The sequence below is a fragment of the Delphinus delphis genome, chromosome 16 (assembly GCF_949987515.2).
Source record: "Delphinus delphis chromosome 16, mDelDel1.2, whole genome shotgun sequence".
NCBI classification, from domain to species: Eukaryota; Metazoa; Chordata; class Mammalia; order Artiodactyla; family Delphinidae; genus Delphinus; species Delphinus delphis.
The window spans coordinates 14,528,716-14,551,529 of NC_082698.1; positions in this window are offsets into that span (position 1 = coordinate 14,528,716).

The window sequence follows — 22,814 nt, forward strand, 5'->3', positions numbered from 1 at the left end:
GGCAGTCAAGGGGTATCGGCTATTTATCTGAAGGATGCTTGATAATCCATTTGTTTATTGATTGGGTTAAGCAGGTGTATGTAACCTTGTTTACTTGGAAGGATAAGAGATCCTGTATTATGTGAAAGAGAAATTTTCTATGGGTTCAAAAGAGTTCTGTTAACATAGCAAAAGACAGAAAGTTATTGGGGTGGAAAAATAAAAGCAAGTGCTGTCTAAGCTCTCAGCAAATTCAGAGGAACCCAGAAAAGTATGTGAAATTGAAGATCTGCAAAGAGGGCGGACATTTTCTCATAGAATCATAGGTGGAGAGAAATGAACCAGTGCCCGGGACCGGTTGGAGGGGCGGGAGCTCAGGAGAGATTGCTCCCCAGTTTTCACGCTGGCTGCCTGCAGACACGAATTCTTGTGAGGAACACAAAGAGGGAGTTGGAGACTCAACCGTAAAGACGGCGAAGTGAAATGTTAGTACGTGTGAAGGAGGAAGCTTGCCAGAGGAAAATCACTGGAGCCTTATAAAGGGTCAGGCATTTTAGACAACGGTGAAGTTTTGGTTGCTTAAAAAATGTTCAGAAAACAAGCTACACATGGACAAAGTTGTAAGTCAGTTCCTTTGAGACAGGAGCAAAGAATCTTATAAGCAAACCTTTGTAACTTTGAAAGGCAGTCACATCACCATAAGCATGGTTTTCTTTCTCTGCGAAGAAAACCATTTAATAAACACTTTGGACTGATTGCATTTACTCAAGGCTGAAGTCAGGATTTTCTCCTTGTCAGGTGCTGCTGTCTGAATGCTTGTGTCCCACCCACCCCCCCAATTCATATGTTGAAATCCCAACCCCAAAGGTGATGGTGATAGGAGGTTCGGCCTTTGGCAGGTGATGAGGTATTGACGGTTGAGCCTTCATGATGAGATTAGTGTCCTTATAAAAGATATTCCAGACAGCTGGCTGGTCCATTCTGCCCTGTGAGGACACAGTAAGAAATCGCTCTCCGGGAAACAGGCTCGTCAGACACTGAATCTACTGACTCAGCAGTCTTGGACTTCCCCGCCTCCAGCACTAAGAGAGATAAATTTCTGTTGTTTATAAGCCGCTCAGTTTATGGTATTTTGTTACAGCAGCCTGAATGGATGAAGACATCGGGGCTAAACCCATTTTACTATAATGAGAGAATCACAGTGTGTTGGAGGTGGGAGTGGCCTCAGCTCTCCCCAACGCTCTCATCTTGCAGAGGAGAATGTAAGAGAAGAGGTAACTGTGGTTCTGAAGAACCTAGGGGCAGGACAGGAATAAACACGCAGATGTAGAGAATGGACTTGAGGACACCGGGAGGGGGAACTGTAAGCTGGGATGAAGTGAGACAGTGGCATGGACATATATACACTACCAAATGTAAGATAGATAGCTAGTGGGAAGCAGCCGCATAGCACAGGGAGATCAGCTTGGTGCTCTGTGACCACCTAGAGGGGTGGGATAGGGAGGGTGGGAGGGAGACGCAAGAGGGAGGGGATATGGGGATATATGTATACATATAGCTGATTCACTTTGTTAGACAGCAGAAACTAACACACCATTGTAGAGCAATTAGACTCCAACAACGATGTTAAAAAAAAAAAAAGAGGTAACTGATCCCTCATCGTGCAGCTACTTGCTCAGCAGAAGAAGCTGACCCATGACCACAGAGCTGGCTGCTGGGGCCTGAGGACCACGCCGGGGCCAGCTTGAGTGTGTGAATGATGGCCACCAGAGGGAGAGGACGGTCATCTGAGGAGATGATGCAAGGCATCCCTGCACCCAAATATTTCTCTAGGCCTCAAACCCCCCCCCACCTCACTACTGACGTGGGTACGGGAGGTGGCAGCCAGTGACACCTGGGCCGCGCCTACAGCTCTTCCACCTGCAGGTGGCGCCTCTAGGATTTCTAGGTTCCGTGTCGGATGCCATGGTTACACTAGATTCTGCTTTGCGTCTTACCCTTTGACTTCTGCGGGCTTATGATTTTCCATGTGATGTCCATTTAATCAGACCCTCTGGTGTCCTGCAACCCACTGTTTACTGATTATGCCTCATCTCAAATTATTTCCTCAACTACCATCCACCAGACTGAACCCCAGCCTCTGGAGAGGGAGTCCCCCAGGTTGAGGCATCTCTAGTCCCCTAAGGGGTCTGATTGGTTCATTTTCTCCCTCCTACCTCTTAGGTCTCCTGTGGACCTTGTGCTCAGTGTACTTCTGGGTGTCCTTGGCAGGCAGCTCAGTGTGAGTCCCGCCTCCCTGGGCAGACCACCAAGACTCTGTTTCTGCCTCTGTAAGTGGAGAGTAACAGCAGCTGCGTCACAGGTGACTGGTGTGGACTGAACGGAGCAGGAGATCGTATTCTTAGGACAATGGCGTCACAGCAAGTGCTAATACGTGTTAGTCCCCTTTGGGTGGCTCTTTGCTTGGATCGCGGATATTTTTAGTTCACGTAGGCAACACATTCGATGAGTTCACGGGGTGAATGAGACCGCCCAGAGGAAGCCATCATCTGTTCAGATCAGCTCTGCTGGGAAGGCAGTAAAAGTGGATCAAACGCCCACCCAAACTCTCTCCAAACAGTGAGCTGAAATCTAGGGCTTAAAGTAAAGTTTTCGTTCATGGTGGGTGAAATAAAGTTGTCGTATTGGGTATAATACTTCATAAGCCACTTAACTCAGGTGTGTAAAAAGGGTAACTATTCCCCGCTACTCAAACTGTTTTTTTCCCTCAAGCATCTGTGCCAACTGTGGCAGAATTTAAGGCAAGTTAAGGAAACTCAGCGACCTGAAGGTCTCTCCTAAGGTTTCCAGCCATTATCAGTCCCTCAAGGCATGTCCACCCTCTTGTGGGCAAGGTGATGGGAAGCAGGGGTGTGCCCCATGTCAATGGGGAAGATGCTGTTTGTCCCCTGCCACCTTCCATTCATGATGGCATCTCTGGTGATGGCCACCACCCTGTTTTGCCTATCAGCATCCCCGTTGGTATCTTCCAAGGCAGCTGGTCCTCCACTGGCCTTGGACTTGGGCGATCCACGGGCTGTTGCCAACAGCCGAGACCTTACGGCCCCGATGTGCACAGGTGTGCACGTGCGTTCTCCCATGCCCTGTGGTCTTAGAGCAAAGAGAGGGACAAGGGCTTCAACTCTTCGTCCAGCTTTCTCTTCTTCTCTAGATTCTCCCTGTTGTCCACGTAGCATCCTCAGCCCATTTCCGTGGCTGAAAGTGTCTGAGGGCAGAGGCCCACTGGCTAAATATCCTGTCACACCTCTTGCTCGTGCTACGCCTTGGACCTCAGGATCTCAAAATCCAGAACTGAATGTTAACGTACTTTCTTTCTTTTTATATTTTACTTGGTCATTCTTTCTCAGGGAACAAGGAGCCAGATCTGCTTTGCTTGACCATCTGCTTTATTGGTGGGAGGAGTACCACTAAGATGATGTAAACAAAAAAAAAAAAAAAAAAGAAAGGACAAAGTCCAGAAAACAAAACCAAAAATAAAAACAGAAGCCCACCCAATAAACGTCACATATCAGGCCTCTCCACGGGCAAAAGTTTGTGATGCAAGGCACAGCGATGGTGGCCAGAGAGCTGAGCAGCGAAAGGTAAGCTGGCTCTTTCCAAACAAAGGAGTCAGGACCAGGGGCGAGGCTCTGTGCCCCGCAGAACTGGAGGTGAGAAGCCGGCTCCGGAGCGCCCGACTCGCCGGCGGTGGGATGGGCGGTTACGAGCATCATTTAGCAGCACAGCGCGTTTAGGAGCAGACATCAAGGCTGCGAGCTTACTTCTGAGAAGAAGCTGCGCTTGCAAGATTGTGACAGCGTCTTCCCTCTCCTTCCCAGCAGTGCAAACAACCATTCTTCACGTTAGTCTGTCTCATGTCAGACCCTCACCCATCTCTATCCGAATGGCCTGTGATGAACACTGTCCAAAGAGCTTCTCTAAAAGCCTCACTAGCACAAATGTGCCAACGCCAGGAGTGGCTCCTCCCCGCTGGAGGTCACGCCCCACCGTCTGCAGAATTACCGCCCCCCTGAGACGGGAGCTGTGGCCTCTGCCCACCGTGGCAGCCCCTGCTTTGCATGAGACCTTCTCATCCCCACTAAGTCTTTTCTGGTCCCATCTTGCGTCTCTCCATGGCTGCTAGTGACCACCCTTTATTCATTTCAGTGGCATGTTTAGTCCCCTCCGAGCTTCTGCTTTTGACCTTTCTTAGTCTTTCTGTCAAATGGTTTTGGTGGAGAAAAGTGCAATTTACCCGGCACTGGAAAGCACAGGTAAAGTTGGTTTTCTAATTGTACTTCTTTGCTCTGAGCTGCTGAAGTCAGGCTCAGCGGTGTGTGTGTGTTGAGGGCGGGGCTCACCTCATGCCTCCCTCCTCCTTCTCTCCTTTCCCCCACATGCTCTTTCTGCATCTGGTTGAGGCAAGATGATGATGGTGACCAGGGACCTGCAGTGGTCACGCACAGGTGATTTGCCTCCCTAGGCTTCCTGGGGCTAATTTCTTATCCTAACCCAAAGAGGATCTTATTTTGACAGTGTTTGTATGTCTTGTAAAAATGAATCTATAATTCCATCGGCAAACTATATTAAAATAATGAAAAGGCAACATTGCTGGATTAAAAATTGTGCCACAGGGAATTGTAGGGACTGAAAGACGGGTGTATCACCTTCCTGGGGCTGCTGTAACAAATTACCACAAACCTAGTGGCTTAAAACAACAGAAGTGTATTTTTTTACAAGCTCTCGAGGCCAGTAGTCTGAAATGAGTCTTATGGGGCTAAAGCCAAGCATTTGGCAGTGCTGCTTTCCCCTGGAGGCTCTAGGAGAGAATCCCTTCCTTGCCTCTTCCAGCTTCTGGTGGCCAGTGGCATTCCCTAGCTTGCAGTTGCATCACTCCAATCTTGGCTTCTGATGTCACACTGTCTTCTCTTTATCTGAAGTCAAACCTCCCTCTGCTTTATTCTTATAAGGACACTTATGATTACAATTAGGGCCTAACTGGATAATCCAGAACAATCTATCCATCTCAAAGTCCTTACCTTAATCCTATCTGTCTCTTTTGCAGTAACTGTACAGGTTTCAGGGATTAGGACATGGATATCTCTGGGGGCCATTACTCAGCCCACCAAAACAGGGAGACCATTTTCAGCTTGGGCCCCAGGCAGGAAGGGATCCTTCTAGCCAAAGGGAGTGGATGACACCTGTGCCCTTTGCCTCAGCACTCAGGGAGGTCATCAGCCTGGTCCAAGTGCCAGTAGATGAGGGACATGGCTGCAGGGCCCCTCAAGTGGACCCAAAGTATTCCCCGGGTTAGCACACACCATAAGCAGACATCACTTTGCAGAGTTGTTTTGGAGAGAAAATCATGGTCACCAAACCAAGTGATAATTCCAAGCGATGAGAGATTAGAAGATTGTGGCAGACACTGCTGGTTGCCCACCCCAAGGCCCTTCCCATCTTTACTGCAGGCATAATTCTGATTTTCCCAAACCGAACATGCCCAGCCCCAGGGGGTGAATCCGCATTGGTCACAGTCTCATGCCCACCTGATCACCATGGGGCCTCTTGTTAAATGCAGATGCAGACTCATTAGGTCTGAGGTGGGTCTAAGACCCTGCAACTCTAACAGGCTCCCTGGTGAAGTGGATGTGCTTCTCCTTGGACCACACCTTGAGCAAAGAGGATCTAAGCCAATCACACCGCCCCTTGCCAGAGACTAGTCCAGGGTAAGCATGTGACTCAGTCTTAGCCAATGAAAGCTACAAGAAGATGAGCTGAAGGTCAGGGTGGACTTCTGAGAGAGATTTCCTTCCTGATGAAAGACAAGAGAATTCTAAAGAGAAAACAATACTGCCCTCACCCCTCCCTTCCTGCTTTGTGCAATGTCATCAGAGGACATGAGGCCTTGAGCTATGGCAGCTATCTCGTCACCAAGACGCACATACTTGAGGAGAAAAGCCAATTCACTGAGGAGGGAAATGAGGGGAACATCTCTGAGCCATCAAAATCCCAGGACTCCTACTGCCAGATTTTCTTGTTAAGTAATATATAGATTCCATATGGTTTAATCCACGGTTGCTATTGTTTGTAGCTGGATACACCTAACCTCAGAAGGAACCTACAGAACAAGGAAAGGCACAGAGAATTGGAGTCCAGATACGACCACCAGAAGAAGACTAAAGACCCACCAATTCTTCACAGTGAGGAGCGACTTTGGATTGCTGTATGAACCTCACTGCGTGGCACGCGATCATTACTGTGAGGCTTTATGCAGTTACGATATGGTAAGTGTGCCTTTGGTGCTCATTCCTGAGTTTGTAACAGGGTCTCAAGAACCCTTTAATCATCTTCATAAGTCACAATTGGGTAAATCCTACCTATAATAATTAGGATTCTGATGTTGACACAACTGCTAAACCCTTTAAGTCACACACTTCCCCTTTTATCTAAAATATCTAAAACCCCTCCACATTAGATATTTCGTGCACGTCCTTTTCAGTATGTTTATTTCAGCCGGGGTACCACATCTCATGCCCACGCTTCCCAAATCAGCCAGGTGTCCCTCAGCTCCATGCATCACAGCAATCAGTCACAGGATTAATTAATCCTCAGTGTAACTTAAGCTACTTTCACGAAAACCCCAGGCAAATAGACATAAATACCTATTTTTCTTGCTGAATTGATTGTTCGAATTCCCTCTCATTTCCTCATTGAGATCAGACTTAATTATGCAATATCGTAGAAATACACAAACATCTGTGATTTTATTTCTAAGCACATTTGAATGACAAAGAATTCAGTGTCCTGTGTGGTTTCAGGAACATGATGGACCTTCTTGAGGCTGGGGGTAGGGGGAGTGGGGAATAAAGAAGGAAGGAAAAAATAACTTCCTTTATTCAGATGATATGGGATTCAAAATATGTCAAACAATCAAAGGAGAAAGACCTGTGACATTTCATAGTGCAGGTTCTAGGTTCTATACTGATTTTTCTTTTAAGGAGTAAATCTTAAGGATGTCACCATTGTCTTTGGCATATGGTTATAGCATGCCTGCAGCACTGATTAGCTACATAACTTTTAATCGAGCAGGTTAAATTATGTCTGACAATTCCCCTCCCATCCAGCCCTGTCCTTCTATTTTCTGAGTCAGCACACTCACTCCTAGAGGAGCCTGCATCTTGCAGAGCTGTCACTTCTATCAAACACAATGCCCTCAGGGCTTATGCTCATCATTAAAGAAAAGAAAAAACTTGTTAGAGTATTAGCTGAGCCCAGTGCAGCGCCGTTAATTTTTAGAGATGTATCTAGGTCATACATCTGCATGTTGCATATAAACACACCAGCTAGTTACCCAGTATTTGCATGTTTCTGAACTGTTAGAGCCATGCTTGTTGGAGAACTGCTGTTTATTTTGGCCCCGAATGGAGAATAATTGTTTCTCCATGATATAATCATAGAGTAACTGGGATGCTTCTTCTGAAAGTTGGCCGCCACAAAAATATTTCCAACCATCTCTTTTGGAGACTAAAGGACATTAACATTCCTGTTACTGTTAACTAATAGTTCTTTATATAGAAGAATCTTTTTTTTTTTTTTTCTAGTTGCGGTGAGCAGAGGCTACTCTTCGTTGCAGTGCGCGGGCTTCTCATTGCAGTGGCTTCTCTTGTTGCGGAGCATAGGCTCTAGGAGCACGGGCCTCAGTAGTTGTGGCACACGGGCTCAGTAGTTGTGGCTCGTGGGTTCTACAGCACAGGCTCAGTAGTTGTGGTGCACAGGCTTAATTGCTCTGCGGTATGTGGGATCTTCCCGGCTCAGGGTTCGAACCCGTGTCCCCTTCATTGGCAGGCAGATTCTTAACCACTGCACCACCAGGGAAGCCCTAGAAGAATCTTTTGATGCCCAAATGATTCAGTAATTCTCCACATCTCATTTTATCTTCTGAGTAGAAAGAATGTCCCTTTAGAGGCAATGAAGATTTGACACACAGCTGAAACAATGAAGTCACAATATGTTGTCCTTTGGGTAGAAATTAAGCTTCACTGAGAAATAAAATAAGAATTGAGTATTTTGGTGGTGGTGAATAAAGAATATTTGAAGTATGTGTACCTCAAAGGCGTTCTGTTATAAAAGATAAAGAAAATGTGCGAGAAGCCTGCAACAGCCATTTCTTTCAGTGTGATACCATGCCAATCCAAAACGTAACCCAAGCAGGCCAAAATCAGAATAAAAACTTTGACCTTGTAAATGCCACCCCTGTGAAGATCTGTGTGCCATTTTAAGGACAGGTATTTCTTGTGAGGCTGAACTAACCTGATGGGTTCTAACACAGCCTTCTCACAGCTGATGTCATAAAAATCTAAGGAACAGGAACCCAGGCAAGCACAATAGCATCGTCAGCCAGTAAGAATTCAGAGACAACCAGCCAATATGTCCTGAGATGGACCTTCGCGAGACAGATGAGAAAACTGAGGTTGAGAAAAAGTGAAGGAGCCTGACTAGTTCCGTCATCACGCTTTAATTGAAAAGTGCAGTGCATCAATTCCTATTATTGTGGAACCTGTGTAAAGTTTTCCAAACGTAGCTGGCATTCATGATAGTAACACGAGAGTTCTAGGAAAGAACTGTAATGCTTTTCATAGCAACTTGTAATGCGATTTGAACTGATACAAATTTAGGGCACCCACTATAACCTGTGCTTTATTATCTGAGAGCTCAGAACCCCGGGAAGAGCTGGGTAAGCGACGGTGCAAGACAGAATCCAACAAAGACAGGATTGTTCAGTAAAGGGTGGGGAGAGAGTAGAGGAGGGCGCTGTGCTGAACATTAACCAAATGGAGTAGTAACGATGGACAAGTGAGTCCCTATGAGGGCCCTGACCGCCTTTCTGATGACCTTTTACACTGAGCTTCGATGAACATTCCAACCACAGTCTAGAGATTTGTCAGTCCCAACAAAGTGGAATACTGACAATATGATCACATCGAGATGTAACTTGTAGTTGCAAAGTCACATGCGATTAGATCACTGGCACTTTTGTGACTCAGTGATATGACATGATTAGGTCTGAAGCCAGACCATGAACACGCACGATGATTGTGTGATTAACCAGGCCGCCTAATGGGCACGGTGAGTCACAGCATCTGAAAGTCTGAGACTGCCTGGAGCTGAGGAGTTAGAGCTCATTTTCATGATAGCTCCAAAAGATGAGATTGCTCACTAGAAAGGGGAAAATATCCCTTCGATCAAAAATGTTTCAGTTATTAGATATTATAGTAAGGGAATGATGGTTGGAGTTTCTGACATCATTTTCTTGCCATTGTCTGAAGGTTTTGTGTTAATTAATCACCAGCAGGTTCAGGCGAAGCAGCACACTGTGATAGGTTCTTTCCCATATCTGCCACTTGCACTTGGGAAGCTTAATATGCTAAGCCTTAGTTTTCTCATCTGTAAAACAGGGATTCTAATATTCCTTTCTTATTGGTTGTAAGAGGATTAAATAACATGCAAAGTGTCTGATACATAGTAGGTGCTATTAAATATTTGAACTTTTACGAGATATATGTCAAAACAGAATCATCTTCAAGAAGCTTGTTTCGAGAGCAGGAAGATGGCGGAAGAGTAAGACGCGGAGATCACCTTCCTCCCCACAGATACACCAGAAATACATCTACACGTGGAACAACTCCTACAGAACACCTACTGAAGGCTGGCAGAAGACCTCAGACCTCCCAAAAGGCAAGAAACTCCCCACGTACCTGGGTAGGGCAAAAGAAAAAAAGAATAAACAGAGACAAAAGGATAGGGACGGCACCTGCACCAGTGGGAGGGAGCTGTGAAGGAGGAAAAGTTTCCACACACTAGGAAGCCCCTTCGCGGGCGGAGACTGCGGGTGGCGGAGGGGGGAGCTTCGAAGCCGCGGAGGAGTGCACAGCAACGGGTGCGGAGGGCAAAGCGGGGAGATTCCCGCACAGAGGATCGGTGCCGACCGGCACTCACCAGCCCGAGAGGCTTGTCTGCTCACCCGCCGGGGCGGGCGGGGCTGCGAGCTGAGGCTCTGAGGCTCGGGTTTCGGTTTCGGACGGAACGCAGGGAGAGGACTGGGGTTGGCGGCTTGAACATAGCCTGAAGGGGTTAGTGCACCACAGCTAGCCGGGAGGGAGTCCGGGGAAAAGTCTGCACCTGCCTAAGAGGCAAGAGACTTTTTCTTCCCTCTTTGTTTCCTGGTGCGTGAGGAGAGGGGTTTAAGAACGCTGCTTAAAGGAACTCCAGAGACGGGCGCGAGCCGCGGCTAAAAGCGCGGACCCCAGAGACGGGCGCGAGCCGCGGCTGAAAGCGCGGACCCCAGAGACGGGCGCAAGCTGCGGCTGGAGGCGCGGACCCCAGAGGCGGGCGGGAGACGTTGGGGCTGCTGCTGCCGCCACCAAGGGGCCTGTGTGCGAGCGCACGTCGCTCTCCACGCCCCTCTTCCGCGGAGCCTGTGCAGCCCGCCACTGCCGGGTTCCCGGGATCCGGGGACGACTTCCCCGGGAGAGCGCACGGCGGGCCTCGGGCTGGTGCAGGGTCACGCCGGACTTTGCCGCCGCAGGTCCGCCCCGCATTCCGTGCCCCTCCCTCCCCGCCGGCCTCAGTACGCCAGAGCCCCCGAATCAGCGGCTCCTTTAACCCCGTCCTGTCTGAGCAAAAAACAGACGCCCTCCAGCGACCTACACGCAGAGGCAGGGCCAAATCCAAAGCTGAGTCCCTGTGAGCTGTGAGAACAAAGAAGAGAAAGGGAAATCTCTCCCAGCAGCCTCAGAAGCAGCGGATTAAAGCTCCACAATAAACTTGATGTACCCTGCGTCTGTGGAATACATGAATAGACAGCCAATCATCCCAAATTAAGGAGGTGGACTTTGGGAGCAAGATCTATGATTTTTTTCCCTATTCCTCTTTTTGTGAATGTGTATGTGTATGCTTCTGTGTGAGATCTTGTCTGTATAGTCTTGCTTCCACCATTTGTCCTAGGGTTCTATCCGTCCATGGTTTTTTCTTAAAATTTTTTTCTTAATGATCAATTTTAATTTTAAAAACGTTATTATACTTTACCTTCGTCCTTTCTTTCTTTCTTTCTTTTTCTTTCTTTCTTTCTTTTTCTTTCCTTCCTTCCTTCCTTCCCTCCTTTAGACAACGAATCATCCCAAATTGAGGAGGTGGTCTCTGACAGCAAGATTTATGATTTTTCCCCCTTTACCTCTTTTAGTGAGGGTGTATGTGTACGCTTCTGTGTAAGATTTTGTCTGTATAGCTTTGCTTCCAACATTTGTCCTAAGGTTCTATCCGTCCCTTTTTTTTTTTCTAAATAAGAATTTTTTAATTCAATAACTTTATTATACTTTATTTTATTTTTACTGTATCTTCTTTCTTTCTGTTTTTCCTTCTTTCCCTCCTTCCTTCCTTCCTCCCTCCCTCCCTCCTTTCATTCCTTCTTGCCTTCTTCTTTGCTTCTTTCTTTCTTCCTTCCTTCCTTCCTTCCTTCCCTCCCTCCTTTCCTTCTTTCTTTCCTCATACTTCTACTAATTCCCTTTACTTTTTGTCCCTTTTATTCTGAGCCGTGTGGATGAAAGGCTCTTGGTGCTCCAGCCAGGAGTCAGGGCTCTGCCTCTGAGGTAGGAGAGCCAACTTCAGGACACTGGTCCACAAGAGACCTCCCAGCTCCACATAATATCAAACGGCGAAAATCTCCCAGAGACCTCCATCTTAACACCAGCACCCAGCTTCACTCAACGACCAGCAAGCTACAGTGCTGGACAACCTATGCCAAATAACTAGCAAAACAGGAACATAACCCCACCCATTAGCAGAGAGGCTGCCTAAAATCATAATAAGGCCACAGACACCCCAAAACACACCACCAGACGTGAACCTGCCCACTAGAGAGACAGGATCCAGCCTCATCCACCACAACACAGGCACTAGTCCCCTCCACCAGGAAGCCTACACAACCCACTGAACCAACCTTAGCCACTGCAGACAGACATCAAAAACAGGAGGAACTACGAACCTGCAGCCTGCAAAAAGGAGACCCCAAACACAGTAAGATAAGCAAAATGAGAAAACAGAAAAACACACAGCAGATAAAGGAGCAAGATAAAAATGCACCAGACCTAACAAATGAAGAGGAAACAGGCAGTCTACCTGAAAAAGAATTCAGAATAATGATAGTAAGGTTGATCCGAAATCTTGGAGATAGAATGGACAATAGAATGGACAAACTGCAAGAATCAGTTAACAAGGACCTAGAAGAACTAAAGATGGAACAAGCAACGATGAACAACACAATAAATGAAATTAAAAATACTCTAGATGGGATCAATAGCAGAATAACTGAGGCAGAAGAACGGATAAGTGACCTGGAAGATAAAATAGTGGAAATAACTACTGCAGAGCAGAATAAAGAAAAAAGAATGAAAAGAACTGAGGACAGTCTCAGAGACCTCTGGGACAACATTAAACGCACCAACATTCGAATTATAGGGGTTCCAGAAGAAGAAGAGAAAAAGAAAGGGACTGAGAAAATATTTGAAGAGATTATAGTTGAAAACTTCCCTAATATGGGAAAGGAAATAGTTAATCAAGTCCAGGAAGCACAGAGAGTCCCATACAGGATAAATACAAGGAGAAATACGCCAAGACACATATTAATCAAACTGTCAAAAATTAAATACAAAGAAAGCATATTAAAAGCAGCAAGGGAAAAACAACAAATAACACATAAGGGAATCCCCATAAGGTTAACAGCTGATCTCTCAGCAGAAACCCTACAAGCCAGAAGGGAGTGGCAGGACATACTGAAAGTGATGAAGGAGAAAAACCTGCAGCCAAGACTACTCTACCCAGCAAGGATCTCATTCAGATTTGATGGAGAAATTAAAACCTTTACCGACAAGCAAAAGTTGAGAGAGTTCAGCACCACCAAACCAGCTTTACAACAAATGCTAAAGGATCTTCTCTAGGCAAGAAACACAAGAGAAGGAAAAGACCTATAATAACGAACCCAAAACAATTTAGAAAATGGGAATAGGAACATACATATCAATAATTACCTTAAATGTAAATGGACTAAATGCTCCCACCAAAAGACACAGATTAGCTGAATGGATACAAAAACAAGACCCTTATATATGCTGTCTACAAGAGACCCACTTCAGACCTAGAGACACATACAGACTGAAAGTAAGGGGATGGAAAAAGATATTCCATGCAAATGGAAACCAAAAGAAAGCTGGAGTAGCAATTCTCATATCAGACAAAATAGACTTTAAAATAAGGACTATTAAAAGAGACAAAGAAGGACACTACATAATGATCAAGGGATCGATCCAAGAAGAAGATATAACAATTGTAAATATTTATGCACCCAACATAGGAGCACCTCAATACATAAGGCAAATACTAACAGCCATAAAAGGGGAAATCGACAGTAACACATTCATAGTAGGGGACTTAAACACCCCACTTTCACCCATGGACAGATCATCCAAAATGAAAATAAATAAGGAAACACAAGCTTTAAATGATACATTAAACAAGATGGACTTAATTGATATTTATAGGACACTCCATCCAAAAACAACAGAATACACATTTTTCTCAAGTGCTCATGGAACATTCTCCAGGATAGATCATATCTTGGGTCACAAATCAAGCCTTGGTAAATTTAAGAAAATTGAAATTGTATCAAGTATCTTTTCTGACCACAACGCCATGAGACTAGATATCAATTACAGGAAAAGATCTGTAAAAAATACAAACACATGGAGGCTAAACAATACACTACTTAATAATGAAGTGATCACTGAAGAAATCAAAGAGGAAATCAAAAAATACCTAGAAACAAATGACAATGGAGACACAACGACCCAAAACCTGTGGGATGCAGCAAAAGCAGTTCTAAGGGGGAAGTTTATAGCAATACAAGTCCACCTTAAGAAGCAGGAAACATCTAGAATAAACAACCTAACCTTGCACCTCAAGCAATTAGAGAAAGAAGAACAAAAAAACCCCAAAGCTAGCAGAAGGAAAGAAATCATAAAAATCAGATCAGAAATAAATGAAAAAGAAATGAAGGAAACAATAGCAAAGATCAATAAAACTAAAAGCGGGTTCTTTGAGAAGATAAACAAAATAGATAAACCACTAGCCAGACTCATCAAGAAAAAAAGGGAGAAGACTCAAATCAATAGAATTAGAAATGAAAAAGGAGAGGTAACAACTGACACTGCAGAAATAAAAGAGATCATGAGAGATTACTACAAGCAACTCTATGCCAATAAAATGGACAATCTGGAAGAAATGGACAAATTCTTAGAAATGCACAACCTGCCAAGACTGAATCAGGAAGAAATAGAAAATATGAACAGACCAATCACAAGCACTGAAATTGAAACTGTGATTAAAAATCTTCCAACAAAGAAAAGCCCAGGACCAGATGGCTTCACAGGCGAATTCTATCAAACATTTAGAGAAGAGCTAACACCTATCCTTCTCAAACTCTTCCAAAATATAGCAGAGGGAGGAACACTCCCAAACTCCTTCTACGAGGCCACCATCACCTTGATACCAAAACCAGGCAAGGTTGTCACAAAGAAAGAAAACTACAGACCAATATCACTGATGAACATAGATGCAAAAATCCTCAACAAAATACTAGCAAACAGAATCCAACAGCACATTAAAAGGATCATACACCATGATCAAGTGGGGTTTATTCCAGGAATGCAAGGATTCTTCAATGTACGCAAATCTATCAATGTGATAAACCATATTAACAAATTGAAGGAGAAAAACCATATGATCATCTCAATAGATGCAGAGAAAGCTTTTGACAAAATTCAACACCCATTTATGATAAAAACCCTGCAGAAAGTAGGCATAGAGGGAACTTTCCTCAACATAATAAAGGCCATATACGACAAGCCCACAGCAAACATCATCCTCAATGGTGAAAAACTGAAAGCATTTCCACTAAGATCAGGAACAAGACAAGGGTGCCCACTCTCACCACTCTTATTCAACATAGTTTTGGAAGTTTTAGCCACAGCAATCAGAGAAGAGAAGGAAATAAAAGGAATCCAAATCGGAAAAGAAGAGGTAAAGCTGTCACTGTTTGCAGATGACATGATCCTATACATAGAGAATCCTAAAGATGCTACCAGAAAACTACTAGAGCTAATCAATGAATTTGGGAAAGTGGCAGGATACAAAATTAATGCACAGAAATCTCTGGCATTCCTATATACTAATGATGAAAAATCTGAAAGTGAAATCAAGAAAACACTGCCATTTACCATTGCAACAAAAAGAATAAAATATCTAGGAATAAACCTACCTAAGGAGACAAAAGACCTGTATGCAGAAAATTATAAGACACTGATGAAAGAAATTAAAGATGATACAAATAGATGGAGAGATATACCATGTTCTTGGATTGGAAGAATCAACATTGTGAAAATGACTCTACTACCCAAAGCAATCTATAGATTCAATGCAATCCCTATCAAACTACCACTGGCATTTTTCACAGAACTAGAACAAAAAATTTCGCAATTTGTATGGAAACACAAAAGACCCCGAATAGCCAAAGCAATCTTGAGAACAAAAAAAGGAACTGGAGGAATCAGGCTCCCTGACTTCAGACTATACTACAAAGCTACAGTTATCAAGACGGTATGGTACTGGCACAAAAACAGAAAGATAGATCAATGGAACAGGATAGAAAGCCCAGAGATAAACCCATGCACATATGGACACCTTATCTTTGATAAAGGTGGCAGGAATGTACAGTGGAGAAAGGACAGCCTCTTCAGTAAGTGGTGCTGGGAAAACTGGACAGGTACATATAAAAGTATGAGATTAGATCACTCCCTAACACCATACCCAAAAATAAGCTCAAAATGGATTAAAGACCTAAATATAAGGCCAGAAACTATCAAACTCTTAGAGGAAAACATAGGCAGAACACTCTATGACATAAATCACAGCAAGATTCTTTCTGATCCACCTCCTAGAGTAATGGAAATAAAAACAAAAATAAACAAATGGGACCTAATGAAACTTCAAAGCTTTTGCACAGCAAAGGAAACCATAAACAAGACCAAAAGACAACCCTCAGAATGGGAGAAAATATTTGAAAATGAAGCAACCGACAAAGGATTAATCTCCAAAATTTACAAGCAGCTCATGCAGCTCAATAACAAAAAAACAAACAACCCAATCCAAAAATGGGCAGAAGACCTAAATAGACATTTCTCCAAAGAAGATATACAGACTGCCAACAAACACATGAAAGAATGCTCAACATCATTAATCATTAGAGAAATGCAAATCAAAACTACAATGAGATATCATCTCACACCAGTCAGAATGGCCATCATCAAAAAATCTAGAAACAATAAATGCTGGAGAGGGTGTGGAGAAAAGGGAACCCTCTTGCACTGCTGGTGGGAATGTGAATTGGTTCAGCCACTATGGAGAACAGTATGGAGGTTCCTTAAAAAACTACAAATAGAACTACCATATGACCCAGCAATCCCACTACTGGGCATATACCCTGAGAAAACCGAAATTCAAAAAGAGTCATGTACCAAAATGTTCATTGCAGCTCTATTTACAATAGCCCGGAGATGGAAACAACCTAAGTGCCCATCATCGGATGAATGGATAAAGAAGATGTGGCACATATATACAATGGAATATTACTCAGCCATAAAAAGAAACGAAATTGAGCTATTTGTAATGAGGTGGATAGACCTAGAGTCTGTCATACACAGTGAAGTAAGTCAGAAAGAAAAAGACAAATACCGTATGCTAACACATATATATGGAATTTAAGAAAAAAAAAATGTCATGAAGAACCTAGGGGTAAGGCAGGAATAAAGACGCAGACCTCCTAGAGAACGGACTTGAGGTTATGGGGAGGGGGAGGGGTGAGCTGTGACGGGGCGAGAGAGAGTCATGGACATATACACACTAACAAACGTAGTAAGGTAGATAGCTAGTGGGAAGCAGCCGCATGGCACAGGGATATTGGCTCGGTGCTTTGTGACAGCCTGGAGGGGTGGGATAGGGAGGGTGGGAGGGAGGGAGATGCAAGAGGGAAGAGATATGGGAACATATGTATATGTATAACTGATTCACTTTGTTATAAAGCAGAAACTAACACACCATTGTAAAGCAATTATACCCCAATAAAGATATTAAAAAAAAAAAAAGAAGAAGCTTGTTTCATACCCACTGATTGATTTTAAGGGTAAATGTAAATGCAATTAAATTACCATTCATACGTATACGTGAGAACCTAGTCTCCCCAACCCCAAACTGCCTTATGATACGGGAGTCAGAAAAACCCTACAGCACTGATGGAACCAAAGCAAATCACAATTGAACTTATCACATTACGTGGGATAATTATACAGCTGAGGGAAACACTAGGCCAATTCATGACCCACCGACATAATCATGCTACATGTCAAGGAAAGCTGAGCAAATGAGGTCAGCCTGTGCAGTGAGTGGGCAGTTGCCCAGACGGAGGCTTTATGAATGGGCTTCCCTCCGAAGCTCTATATCAGCAATTTTAGCACCACTTCGAGAAAGGAAAAAGAATTGGGCCCTTAAGTAGAGTTCCCCAAACTTGTCTGTTGAATTAATTGGAGCCCTTATTTAAAACAGATACCCGACAGAGCCCCAGATCATTCTTATTATCAGCAGGGCTGGAAAACATCAGCCTGGTCCAGCTCTTCACAAGTCAGCCTGGCTTCTGGCACTGCCCATTAGCACAGGTGTACTAGATTGTTATTTCCATTCAAAAGTTTGTTTGCAAATGTTTGTGATTCCAGCAAAGCCCTCAGGGGATCTCCATGAATTAAAATGTAGGCACTGATGTCATCTCTCTGCCTAAATTCCCCACTTAGCCCCTGCCCAACTGGTCCAGAAATTCACCCAGAGTTCACCTCAGAGACACACAAGGCCCACTGCTTCCTGGTAGAGAATCTCTGAAAACACACTGGAATGTATGAGGGACACGGACTCATTGTTCAGTGCTGCACTCAAACCATGGCTGCCTTCTGATTGATTTGTTTACAACAGCAGTTCTCAAAGCGGGGTCATCAGCTCCTGCCTCAGCACCACCCAAGAACTTGTTAGAAATAAAACCTCTCGAGCCGCATCCCAGAACTTCTGAATCAGAAACTCTAGGATTGGGCCCCAGAAATCTATTTTAATAAGCCCTCCAGGTGATCCTGATGTACTCTAAAAGTTTGAGAACCACTGGCTAAAAATATATTTTTTTCTTTCTCACTTATTTCAATATAGTGAACCAGTAAGTATTTAACTAGTTAGGCCTCTCAAGCATTTCTTGAGATTTTTCTATATTCAGTTAGAGCAAGGAAAAAAAAAACCCACCTCATTTCACATGATTGACATTCCTGCAAAGTGGTCTTGATTTGAGGACATCAAAATGAGATGATCAAAACCTGATGGTTAGGAAAGAAAGGCAGTATTTTAATTTCATTACTTTGAGTATTTACGTTCATAAGCCATAGTCGCCTGATGAAGCCATTTTTTACAAAAACTATGGTCTAATCATGCTGTAATTCCTCTTCAAGGTGCAACTTTTACATAGATTATGAGTGTTTCCATGTACATAATGCAATGTGACTCAGCAGCTCAGACTGTGAATAGTCATTCAGGACATTGTCCAAGGGGTGAAAAGAATTTTTTAAACCTAATGCTCATTTATGACTCAATTTCTGTAATTCATTTGTAACAAATATGTGAATATACTTTTACATAAACATGTTCTACATTTACAAGTGTATATAACAAATAAGGGTATGACATGTATGTATAAATACATCCTACGCAGAGAGAGAAATGCTTGTAAATAAACAGGCTTTAAATGGGAGAAGTCCATGAAATACACACACAAATATATGAGGAAAACCATATTATGTAATACAATAGACTCTATTTAATAATTCTCACATTGATTTATAAAACTCAAAAAAACAAAGTTAAATGAACAGGAATTGAAAGTGCATGATGGATGCATCCCTCATAGCTTTTAAATCTCTTCTATTTGATTAAAAATTCCTAGTTCCTCTTCACTGAATTGTTTAGAGTTTTTGAGCAGCCTCTGCCCTGATTAAAACAAATTAGCATCAAAGATCCCCTGTTGAATGAGAAATCATTAATTGAGAAACATGCAATGCTCCTTAATTACCTTTAGAACAGTGAGAGAACAAATAATCTCAGGTTCCAGAGGGACCTCCTGCTCTGCACTGTGGACTCATTTCTTGTAGCTGCTGGAATAAAACTCAAGTTGCAAACACTATTGGGGAATATCAATGTGAGCTTCAGTAAACACAATGCCAATTGTTTATCTAAAAGAAAAATATCTAGATAACGACTAAGAAGGAAGAGAGAAAAGTGTTTTACTTTATTATCTTGTTGAGAGCTTTAAAAGTGTTTTACATATGCCAATAGTGACTGAGAAATAATGTGAGCTGTTCTGATACAAATTTTAATGCTTTGTGTAAAATACTTCATTTATGTAATTACCTGCTAAAATTTCAGATGCTTATGTACAGATGAGTAACTTTGTCACTTAACAGTGGAACAGAAAGCACCAGGGTCGAACTTCACCAAATCCAGCTTACAAATGGAAAGTCAAATCATGATGCTGCACCTGTCATTTATTCCTTTATGTATCAATATAATAGTTGCAGGAGCTTCTGTAGGCCAGTGAGATATGATGCATCCCTCTACCTTCAAAACCTAGAAAACACTGAATACTAACCCATGGGAAAAGCATTAGGAAATCAAATTGTTGTAGGTGTTATGACAATGTAAAGAATATTATCAAAGGCTTACACACAGTGCCATCCAGACAGCCTTCTGATAACAACAGTCATATGGGACTGGATCTGAGGTTCTGAAAACTCTCTCTTTCTCATAAGCACCCTGGAAGGAAGGAAGCATGGTGTGTGAGACTTGTCATTCAGCTGAGGACAGAATCTTGGTTTTATTCTGCTTTTCCCGGGTCTCCATTTTAACCACTAGATCATGAGTCAATAGCCTTTGAAAAAATTGATGGAATTGATTCAACCACCTCTGTTTCCTTGGATATTTTTGGTTCATGTATAGTTTACAGACTGGTTCATATAATATCAAGCACAAGACAGCCAAAACAATGATTCCATTTCGAATTGATATTAACATGGTTAAGACACGATTCTGGAAATTTGCTTTAATTTTAGTGACACGAAGTGACTTGTTTTATAAGTGGAATTAAACTTTATACCAACAGTCATAGTAAATTCCAAACTTTGTAGAAATGACTAATTATTATTCTTTGTTTTCTATTTCACCAAGATGATATATTTGACATTGCCATAATCTTTGCAAATCTTGTAAATAATCTCTTAGAGATTACACTGCAAGGGCAATTATCAAGACTACATCAGAATATGTACACAAAGTAATTTGCACCAGAGAGAGAGAGAGAGATCATTAATTGCATTTATGAAGTGTGAAAGGATATAAGAATCTTATGACATACTGGAACAGTAGAAAAATTGTTATTTTTTTTCTCAAGGGATTCCCATGAAGGTATATTCTTTTTTGGCCTTTCGACTTTAGGACAAAGTAATTCTCAATTCACTGATGTGCAAAACCCATGGGGTTCATATGTGCTATCAAATTACTACTGAAAAGTCTACCACATAACCATCTTCTAAGTATGGTTTAGAAAAGGAAATTCTTGTCACTAAAACACTGCATATTATGTATAAAAACACAAACAAAACATCGTTACATATCCTTACAAACTTCTAGTTTGTAAAGCTCATCATGGACAACTGCTTCCTGAGAAACAAAATGATGCTATTTGGTATTTTTCCCTTACAGAAAAGTTGTTTCCTTTAACAGCCAACATCTTGAATTTCTGCATTGGAAGGTCAAACTGGAGCTGTCACTTCAGAAATCAGCAAGGAGTGGATGTTGTATATTCAGTCTTTGTTTCCTCTTCCAACTAGTTCATCTGCACATAAATGTTCAGGAGACCATATTTTTTTATACTCCCAGGACATGAGCTTCAAATGAACCTGGAGTTCTAACTCTCAGCAGGGAATAGTCCTGATAAGTAGAATATCCCGTTTGCCATTATCTATTTGTGTTGCAAGGTAATTCATTTTGGGTTGAAATCAAATTGTTTTAAGCTGAGCTGGTATTTTTATTGGTGTCCTTCCAGCCGGCCTTCCTTTTAAGTACCATCGTATTTCAAACAAGCTAGATCTAAAGGAAAAGATTACTGCTGCCAATGTGCGTTGTCACAAGGGAACAAAGATGTGCAAGACCTATTTTATGTTATTTATGTTTAAAGCATTGATAGTGGTTTGAGAGCACTAGTCTGCTGCTGGGGGAAATAAGCTGACTAATCAATGAAGGGTCAGGAAAGATGTGTGATGATGGGAAAGAAAATCTAAAACAATCTGGTGGTATTTGCTGTAAAATTACCATTTAAAGTTGACGAAGGTAATATTTGCAGAATGTAATAGACACTGTAAAAATCCTGAAAAGCACAACTCTGAATTACCAGGTAACATATATCAGTGGTTTCTATTGCAATTTTATTATTTGGGAACTTTGGCACATATATGCCCTTTAGTGTTACCAAAAATCATCAAGAGAAGAATCGTTGCTCGGTGATTCCCTGAATTTAACCTTAAATCTTTTCATGGTGTAAGGATAAAACATTTAACTCTAATCTACTTCCTATTTCAACAACATAAGCCCATCACAACACCTAAGTAAGGTAGGTGAGCATTTTTATCCCAGGTTACTTAGAAATAGTTTAGACAACTGGTCCAAGGCATTAAAAAAAGTTGGCATTTGAGTTCACATTAAAACTTAAGTGTGTCCCACACAGGACCTATTCCAAGATAACTTATACATAACTGAAAAGCACACCATTTAAGATATCTTTCAGCAACAGGTGCGACAGAGGCACAAAGAACTGTTAGAAGAATTTGCTCACTAATGCCATTTTCTTAGGTGGATTTTCTAGAGTAGATCTCCTACCTGACCACGCACACAGCTGGTATAAAGAGGCTTGTGCTTAAACAGCTATCTTGCCTGAGTGAAAATTTCACTTCTGCCCAAAATAAAAGTGGTCGAAGCTTTTGATGGTGAGGAGAATACAGTGTTTCTGCAGGGATCTTTGAGGGGTTCGGTTTCTTGTTCACTTAGGGCTGCTCCACAACCAGTCCTTGAACAGGGCAGAATTATCTCCTCAACAAAGGGTGGGAGCCCTGGACGGCAGACAGGTCAGAATGGGGGAGGGAGGTGCAGTTTCCAGAAGCTCATGCAAAATACCATGCGGTCTCATATTTACAAAGCAAAATAATACCTGCTGTTTTCACTTGAATGGCTGGAGAGAGCAAAGGTCAACAGAATGTATTGGCTGTTGTGGCTGTGTCAGGCCCCCTAATGCTAAACAAGCAGGGGAGTCTGCTGGAAATTGGAGAGGGAGTTGCACGTTTATCAGAAAGGGCTGTGGGTTAGACCTGAGAGAATGCCGGCCCCTCACTTCGGCCACTCACAGGTGACTTCTCTAAGGAAACCTCTTCAGGGCCAAGAAAAATAAATTTTGAGTTGAAATCTTCAAATCCCTTGATAACCACTGATCCACCATCAAGAAGTCGAAGAGGAACCTGTGCCAGGCTCGGATGTCCGGAGAAGCTGCTGCTTTCTGTTGTAAG